Below are 9264 nucleotides of genomic sequence, written 5' to 3' on the forward strand. Positions count from 1 at the left end.
CTTTCATAACTTGAGTGCTCACAACAAACTCAGGCAACAATCTATGTAGTCTTATTTGACACAAAGTTAGTAGGATAGCACGCCTCAACGAATGTTTCCCTCAGAGATACGCTTTTAAACGCTCATCTCGGAGGCCATGCATCAACTCTAACACGTTAGTCCTTGAATTAGGTTTTACGCGGCCGCCCGCATGACGCCCCTGAGACGTCCATATGCATTTCCAGAATCACTCTTCGAACAGCTCAACGCGTTTACACGCACGTTCAGACTTGCCAAGTTCAGGAGTCCAGTTGCTCTACATTTTGTCCATTTACTCTCTTTTCACGCTGGAAATGGGCTGGTAGGTTCGGTGTGGTCAAAGTGAATCAAAAGCACCGTGACGTCACTACGAACTTCCAAGCTTTATTACTGGCGGTCATGCAAGCTCTGAATAGGCTTGACTGTTGACGTCTTGCACGCGATCTCAAAAAAAAAAATAATGATTTACATTTAATCGTGAAGCTTATCGAACACCGATGCATGGCCTGCGTTGAACCTTCCTGAAAACGGTCAATGTATATGGGTCGCGAAACTTTGAACAAAAAGTGTTGGAAAATCTACTGTCACAGGCATCCACGGCCGGTGGCGATTGAAGCGTGATTAGGTAAGTGAATAATGGCCAAATAATGAAAACAAAAGCTCATTAGACTTGTTCTTGTATTGCGATAGCAAATATATGGACACTCTCAGCTGTATTTTGCCGCCGGCCTCGGCGTTGATGTCATGCACTGTATATGTGTACGTATCTGTATATATGAAAATGCAAGAAAAAAAATCCCACAAAAAAAGACTCCAGTGCGTGGAATGTGTGGGACCTCCACGTCGTGAATGCGAGGCGTTAACCACTAAGCCACCGAGAGGAACTTCCTTCAACGTTCAAACGGCAAGCTTTTCATATCTACTCCTTACTGCTGTTGGTGGGCATCTCGGGACGGGGGGGGGGGGGGGTGCGGGATGTATCATGTTTTTGTCATTATCAGCAAGATGGCACAGTGTGCGTGCGGCGGTTCTCATCTCTAACGCGTACTTTGGCCCGCGTAAAGAATAAGGGGGTGTACGCGTGATCGCGCACCCTTATCTTGAAGTGGGGAGAATCGTACGTCTTGGCTAGCCTTTGAGTTTCGTCGGAACGGTTCTATTGTAGATACCAGGTGCACAATGGTCACTGCAATCAATGCACAGCCTCCGTTTGCGAAAAGGGCCCGCTTTTCAGACACAGCGAAGTTACAACTGAGGTGATGATTCACGTTAATGTGTACCTCTGAGTACGTTTTGGGCGTTCTTTGTGCTTGAGAAACGCGGGGAACGTTTTGATCTGCTTGCCATTCTGCACGTGACCTTTCAATTTTTGTTGCTGTTGCGTTCATTGCTTCGCCTTTGCGGCAAAGCCATGACTTTTTTTTTTAGACTAGCTGAGATTTTAATATGCCAAATTTGATTGATATGTGGGGTTTAACGTCCAAAACCACCATATGATTATGAATGACGCCGTAGTGAAGGGCTCCGGAAATTTCGACCACCTGTGGTTCTTTAACGTGCACGCAAGTCTGAGCACACGGGCCTACAACATTTCCGCCTTCATCGGAAATGCAGCCGCCACAGCCGGGATTCAAACCCGTGACCAGCGGGTCAGCAGCCGAGTACCTTAGCCACTAGACCACCGTGGCGAGGCTGTGTCACGAATTCTCCTAAAGCAGAGTCCTTTGTGTACGTTGCAAGTACGCTATTTGGCTAATGAAGAAACCTTGATTTTTCTTTGTTGTTGACCTTCCTATTCTATCGCAAACAAAATTAGTGAGCTTACTGTAAAGTTGCAATAAAAGCGTGTATGCGTGAAAATGCATACAAAAAATTAAAGTCCAGCAATTACGTGAAAGTTCGATTTCGTGCCATGTAGGACAAATGTACGACGTCACTACCACGAATGGTTGTGACGTTATATTTTTTATTTTTCGTTTACTTCAAGTAGACCCCTACATTCGTAGATGGAAATGGTACCGACGAGCCGCCGACTACTGGATGCATGAGCTTCTATGGAAGTTATGCTACCGCTTTACACATACCTTGTCCCGGACAATCTATGTGGGCGTCAACCGAATACAAGAAAATTCAAAGAAAAAAAAAGAAATGTCTGGCAATAAGTACAAATGTTATTCGAATTGAGAAAGTGGCTTCCTTCGAACTGCCCTGCGGCGCTCTCCCATCCTGCACATGTGCGCGTATTATTCTGTTGGTAATGCTAGTGGTGGAAAATTTTGTTTGACTAAGGTATTTTCAGTATTCTGAGCTCTTTCAAAACTCTATTCAGAACACATTTTATTAGGAAGTAAAGCCGATCTGTCAGCGATATGAGTCTTGCTATGTTGAAAACCGATGTTTCAAAAAGATCAAATACTGATTTCGGTCTATCGATTTTTTATTTGGGGAATGGCATAGTTCATCACTTACTACTGAAACGCTGACGTCAATGAGGTCATTAGTATACATGCCGGATACGTGTAAGGAAACGCTGTTGATAGATTGGCAGCGTTGAAGCCATCAGTACCTCTCTAGAAAGTGATTTGCTATTTCAAATTATACAGACTATAAATTTTAGTGTTCCGGAAACGACTAATGTACCTGATATCCACATTTAAGTTTGAAACAATAGGACAAGTTACTTACGCTGCACATTGATTCTCCCTTTTACTCTGGAAATTTGGACGTGAGTTACGACTTAGCAAAAGAGATGCTCAAACGTGACGTATGTGTGATGGTGTCTTTAAAATATGTTCGTGAGATTCGTATTGGGATTACGTGAGGAGATTTATAAGATAAAATATAAAAAGCACCAAGCCTGCACGGAAGGCGCAGCACAGTCACAGCGAAAGCTAAAAAGCGCCCTTTCAGAGCCTTTTTTTATACACGCCTTGGGTAACTGCTGCAAACATACTTGCTTGATACCCACTATGACATTGATAGTAAACATTTTAGGGTGGTAGGCTGGCATTTGCTATGCTATTTTTCGTTCATTCTTTTGAGAAGTGCCGTATCCGCTAAACACTTGCAAGGAATTTTGTTGACAATCGTTCATGCAGTGGCTGACGACAATGAGAAATTATGGCTGAAGTGGGTATGAGCCACATATATTAGGTGAACAATAACAGACTTTTGTATTGGGTTGGAGCGTTAGACAGCCCACTTGTTTCGCTATTCGCATTGTGCGATGACTGGTTGTTCTTTCGCTATATTAAAACGCTTTAGAAGTCGTATTGACGGAATTTATTTCCCGACATCTAGCCTGCCCAAGGCAAGTTGGCCGACAAATCATAAGCACCGGCGTGGCTCAGTGGTAGAATACTGGGCTGGCACACAACGCACACGGCTTTGAGTCCCACTGTGTTATTGGTGCTAGGTTTCTTTTCTAATTTCGCGCGATGTGTTAGACACCAGTGGCGACGGCGGTGGCGGCGGCGGCGGACAACTATGGCGCTGCGCGAAACCCGAGATGTGATCTCATAACAGCTTTCGCTGTAAAAGCCTGTATAGGTTTCTCAGATTCTTTATCGACAACTTTAACCTTCTTTTCTTCCTACTACAAGAGAAGCCAGCTCGAAGCAACTACTGATGCAAACTGTTGTTATAGTATTTTATTACTTTTTCACATACGTTCAATTACGCTACTGCCAATAAACCACCATCTCAAAGCCATTGGTACACCATTCTCTGTAAATGTGACGCTCTTGTTGTACTATGAGGAATCTGTGGCAGCACGGGGACTTCAGTGTTTCGCTCAGGCGCTGCTTTTTGCGTTTCGAGATGTGTCCTATACAAATCAAGACGTTTGGTAAAATTGTTTCGATGATGATGTGGTAGGTTGCCTGTGCAAGCCTAGCGAGCTTTGCAGTTAACTGCCCCACGAGGTTTGTTCGCGTGAGGTTATGTACGAATAAGTCTTTTTCAAGTATTTCAGAGGACGCACACTTGTTGGATTTTTTATAACACAACGCACCTCAGCAGAGTTGTTTCATCGGGCTAATGTTTCTTCGAGCCTATATCAGTAGCTGAACAGTATTTAGCATGTTTATTTTATGTAATTGTTTCACTGTGTCACGCTGAGTGCACTCCGACAATGCGTGTACAGTTCTAATCAATAGTTTTCCGGATTCCGGAAGCGCTTCTGTATAAATAAATGGGATAGCAACACAAGAACTGTTAAACCGCCCCCCCCCCCCCCCCCCCAATTAAGGCAGCTGGTTTCTGCTCAGTTTCAAATAAGGCTCGGCGCACTTAGAATTAGTCAATTTTTCGATCGATAAGAGTAGCTTTTACTACGCTCGACATCCATTCTGGAGGTACTTATCACGAAATGGTGGTGTGAGAGAACAAAAAAAAATCGCAGCACATCCACGGAGTGATTGATGTTGAGTGAGGTGAAGCGTTCGTCCGGGTGCAAAGACGAACGGATGGACGGACGGACAGGCTGATGGACTGACGGACAGATGGACTGACAGACGCTTCGCCCCACTCATCATCGTTCACTCCGTTGATGTGCTGTAACACTGTTTTCGCTTACATGCAATGTAAATTTATGACTCAAAACTGGCTACTGCCCCTGCCATGGTGTTCTGGTGGCTAAGGTACTCGGCTGGTGACCCGCAAGTAGCGTGATGGACTCCCGGCTGCGGCGGCTGCATTTTCGCTTCCATCGAAAATGCTGTAGACCCATGTGCTCAGATTTGGGTGCACGTTAAAGAGCCCCAGGCGCCAAAATTTCCAGAGCCCCCCACTACGGCGCCTCTCATATTTATCAGTGGTTTTGGGGCGTTAAACCCCACATATCACCAAACCGGCTACTACGACGCCAACACGGCACGTACGACCCATGGCGTATGGAGCTTCGCCCCTAAAAAGCAACGTGTATACCACTCAGCTGTGCCAATTGTGCGTGGAGTTCTTAAGCAAGCTTTTCTTCGTTGGTCAATGCATATCACTGATGTCAAGACGTCTGCGGTGGTGGTTGTCGTCTATCTTGCAACAGTTTTCTACGAAAAAGGTCATCCGGCGGCAAGGCGAGAAAAAGGCAGACGATGAGTTCGTAAGTTTCTTTGAAAGGTTATGCTAGAACTTTGTAGTGTGCTAAGAAATAATTCTGGTTGAGTTTATTTATTTATTTATTTATTTATTTATTTCAGTACCTTCGGGGCCCGAAGGCGTTACAGAAGGAGTGAGTCAGAGTATACATAATAAGAAAAATAAGAGGGAAGAAAGAAAAATGCTGCTAAGAGTAAACATCGTATTCAACAGCAGCTTTAAAAGCAGTGACATCGGTCAATTGGGCAACAGAGGAGGGTAGGTGGTTCCATTCGGTAGAGGTAGTGGAAATAAAGGAATCGTGAAAGAACTTGATATGTGAGAAAGGAATGTGCACATTGTGAAGATGGTCACATCTATATGACATGTAGTGTGGTTTGGAAAGAAGATCTTATTTCAGTTGTGGATTGTGAAACATTTGATAAAAAATGAACAACACTGACACTTTTCTGCGCGAACAAAAAAGTGGAAGGCCAAAAACTGTTTTCATAGATGATACACTAGATGTGCGTGCATAGTCTTAGAGGATGAAACGTGCACTGCGATTTTGGACGGATTCTGGTGTTTCAACTAGTGTGTTAGTTCCGCGATCCCATACAGCGCTTCCATACTCGAGCTTAGGACGAACAAGAGTTTTATATAGAATGAGTTTAAGAGCTGAAGGAACCTTTGAAAAGTGTCTTCGTATGTAGCGAAGAGGGCGATTGGCATTGTTAGTTACGTAGGTGACATGAATGTGCCACGAGAAATTAGAGGTAAACTTTACACAAAGGTACTTGTAGCATAATACCCTTTCTAAAACAATATCGTTAATTAGGTATTTGGGAACATCAATAGAACTAGAGGTGCAAGAAACTCGCATTACCTCGCATTTATTAGCGTTAAGTCACATGTTCCATCTAGTGTACGAGGAAGAAACTTCATCAACATCTTATTGCAGGAAATGAGTGTCAGTATTAGTGGAAGCACTTCTATAAATAACACAGTCATCAGCAAATAATTTAATTGAAGGTAGAATATTATTGGGCAGGTCATTGATGTAAAAAAGAGAGATAAGAGGGCCAAAAATGACCCTTGTGGCTCACCAGAAGTGACAGGAGACTCTTGTGAGTCGTTATTGTTAGTGGTAATAAATTGATTTCGGTTAGCAAGAAAGCATTCGATCCATCTTAATATATTGCGGTGAAAGTTTACTTTACTTATTTTGAAACAGAATATAATAACTGGTGAGAAACAAGATCAAAAACTTTAGAGAAGTCTAAAAGTATACAATCAATGATTAGTCAACTGTCCAATGCCGCAAAAACGTCATGTGTAAACGAAACCAGTTGTATTTCACATAAAAAAATTTTACGTAAGCCATTATGATTGGGAAAGAAGAATGAATATGGATCTGGAAAGGCTACGATGTGAAAATAAATTGTGTTCTAAAAGCTCACAAGGTACACTGGTGAGGGTTATTGGTCGGTAATTTAAAGGGGACTGTGCATCACCAGATTTAAATAATGGTACCATCTTGCCCCCCTTCCAGTCACGTGGTGAAGAACAAGATTATAAGGACTGGGAGAACAGTTTTGACAAAAATATCGAAGAACAAACATCCGTACTTTTCCAAAACGTTGGAGTGATGCTGTCCACTCCGAAAGACGAAGACAAGTTCAGACCACGGATTTGTTTCTGCACACAATCAAAATCAATAACAGGATCCATCACGGGGAAGTTATGTTTAGTAATACAAGGAAAAGACACAGCTGATCATAAAAATGGTTTTGAAAATGCACGATTGAGCACTGAACAACACTCAGAACTCGTAATTGGCACGCCACTACTGTCACCTAAAGATATTGTATTTTGTTTATGACCACCTACGACATTCTAAAACTTTGTCGTGTTCGTTATAAGTAACCAGGGAAGTGTGTTTTTATAAAACGTTTCTTTGGCTTTCTCGACTGACTCTTGATACTGCGTAGTACGTTCACAATAAGTGCTCCATCGACCTGATTCATTACTCTGTTTGGTTTTTCCAAACGCGTGCTTCGTCCTATTTAACAGGCGATTTAACGAAAAAGTAAACCAAGGGGACCAATGTTTATGTGCAATAGCACGCAGTGAGACGTTCCTGTTAACCAAACTTGCAACTTTATCTTTGAAAATGCTGCAGTTAGATTCAACAGAACGTTCTTCAAATTTTAGCATGTAGTCGTCAAGGAACATACTAAGCACGTGGTTGACTGCAGCAAAATCTACCCCGTTGTAATTTTTAATAAGCTTCGGTGGGTGAACAGGATGTTTAACTTTACCGTAAATGGTAAAGTATACGATAAAAAGATAGTTTAAACTGGGTAAAAAGCATAGGTAATGAACTATATCGGGAAATGTGGTTAAGACAAGGACGAATATATTTTCGCTTGTCGAAGTTGTTCGGGTTGGTTCGGTGATAACTTGTGAAAGATGTAAGTCATGGCAGAAGTTGACGAATTCTGAGAATTCACGGGGTAAGTTGCTTTGAAGAGCACCTGGGGAAGACCACTTAATGCTTGGAATGTTGAAATCACCCAACCAAAATAAAGGCGCGTAAGGGAATCGGTCAATAACATAAGACAATGTGTCATGCAAATCAGTGCAAAACGAGGAACAAAAAAAAAAACAGGCGGTAGGTAGCAGCAGCAAAAAAAAATGTGATTGTGGTTGCTGCGTACGCACACACAAATAAGCTCTGAGGAACACGTGATAGGTAAAACGTGTGAGTACAGGTAATCTGAAACGGCGATTAAAACACCTCCTCCCTGTCTATTACTGCGATCACAGTGATACATGTTAAAGTCCACGTTACATTCAAGCACTGTGACGTTAGTTCCACTTGCAGAAAGCCACGTTTTGGTGGACGATACTATATCAGCATTACACGTGTCGATAAGAGAGGACAGGTAAGTTCGCTTGTTCATTATACTGCGTATATTTGAAAAAAAAGAAAAAAAAACATTTCAACTGATAACCTCGGGATCATTTTGCTCTCAGGCCGATAGCTACGCTGACGAGGCCTGTCTATTGTATAAAGTAGCGTCCTTCACAAGAGGTACTTCGCTGCCATCCGCGAATATTTCGCATACGCTACCGAATGACGGGATATAAGCATAAGACTTTTTATTTTTGGATAATTTATTGCAGCGAACGAAAAATTGCTGCCCACTGCCCTTTCCATGTTCATGTAATTTCTTACATGAAGTGCGCGTGGCAACACAATATTCTTCGGATATTTAAATACCGGAATTCCTTAGCTTTGAACGAGCGGACAAAACAGACTCCTTTAACTTAAAGTTTGAGAACTTCGCAATAACTGGGCGGCATTTGTCAGGAAAACATTTTTCTATTCTATGAACCCGTTGAATTGCGTCCTCAAATTGTTGCAAGTCAAGCATGGAAGACAAAAGTTCGCGCACTCTTTTTTCGGATTTGGGCCAAGATTCAGACTGACTGTCCTTGGGGCTATAAAAAATTATCGGGCCTCAAGTGGTCTTCAAACTCGTCTAGACGTTTGGCGAGACTGCTTGCTTCTGAACGGGCTGCTTCTGCGTTTGCTGTCTGAAGTTCGCTCGACTTTTGCGTAACAGCCAGTTTTTTATCGATAGTTCTAAGTCTTTCATTTGTGCTGTTGACTTGCTTTTCGAGATATCGTTGCACTTGTTTTACTTCAGTAGTCTGGCAAAGTACTTCCACATGGTTTTTGTTCATTATAACGAAACTTTTGAGAAACACCATCAGTTTTTTGTTAGAATGGCAAGGGTGGGGTTTCAGAGGCCTGCAGGGTTAAGTTCCACGTCGCCGCCTAGCAACAATAGCTTCATAACATGCACTTATTCACAAGTACAGCTCATCAAAACACTAGGGGCGTGGAAAGAGCAGCAAGTTGACGTTACTAGAATGTTTACAGTGCAAAAATTTACAAGGCCTAACCAGTAGAAAAATACAGAAAAACATTTGATGCGTCTGCCTTGTAACCACTCTTTCATGCCCACTGGTGAAGTCAGGCGGCGGGCCTTGATTTAAAAGCGGCTGTAAGCATGATGTTTGGGTCGAGGATGCCATCGTATACCACAAATAAACTAGAACAGGCGTGTCCACTTGAAACCAGACAGTATGATTCACATAAAA

General features: G+C 42.6%; 1 long non-coding RNA gene across 1 annotated transcript; it reads left to right on the forward strand.

Annotated features, from left to right (window-relative positions):
* The first annotated feature begins 2665 nt into the window (after window positions 1-2665).
* On the forward strand, window positions 2666-6987 carry LOC142767010 (uncharacterized). Its single transcript, XR_012884705.1, has 3 exons — window positions 2666-2743; window positions 5214-5370; window positions 6644-6987. It is a non-coding gene; the product is annotated as an uncharacterized LOC142767010 (long non-coding RNA).
* Window positions 6988-9264: the final 2277 nt, after the last annotated feature.

This window comes from Rhipicephalus microplus, chromosome 7 (genome assembly GCF_043290135.1).
Source record: "Rhipicephalus microplus isolate Deutch F79 chromosome 7, USDA_Rmic, whole genome shotgun sequence".
NCBI classification, from domain to species: Eukaryota; Metazoa; Arthropoda; class Arachnida; order Ixodida; family Ixodidae; genus Rhipicephalus; species Rhipicephalus microplus.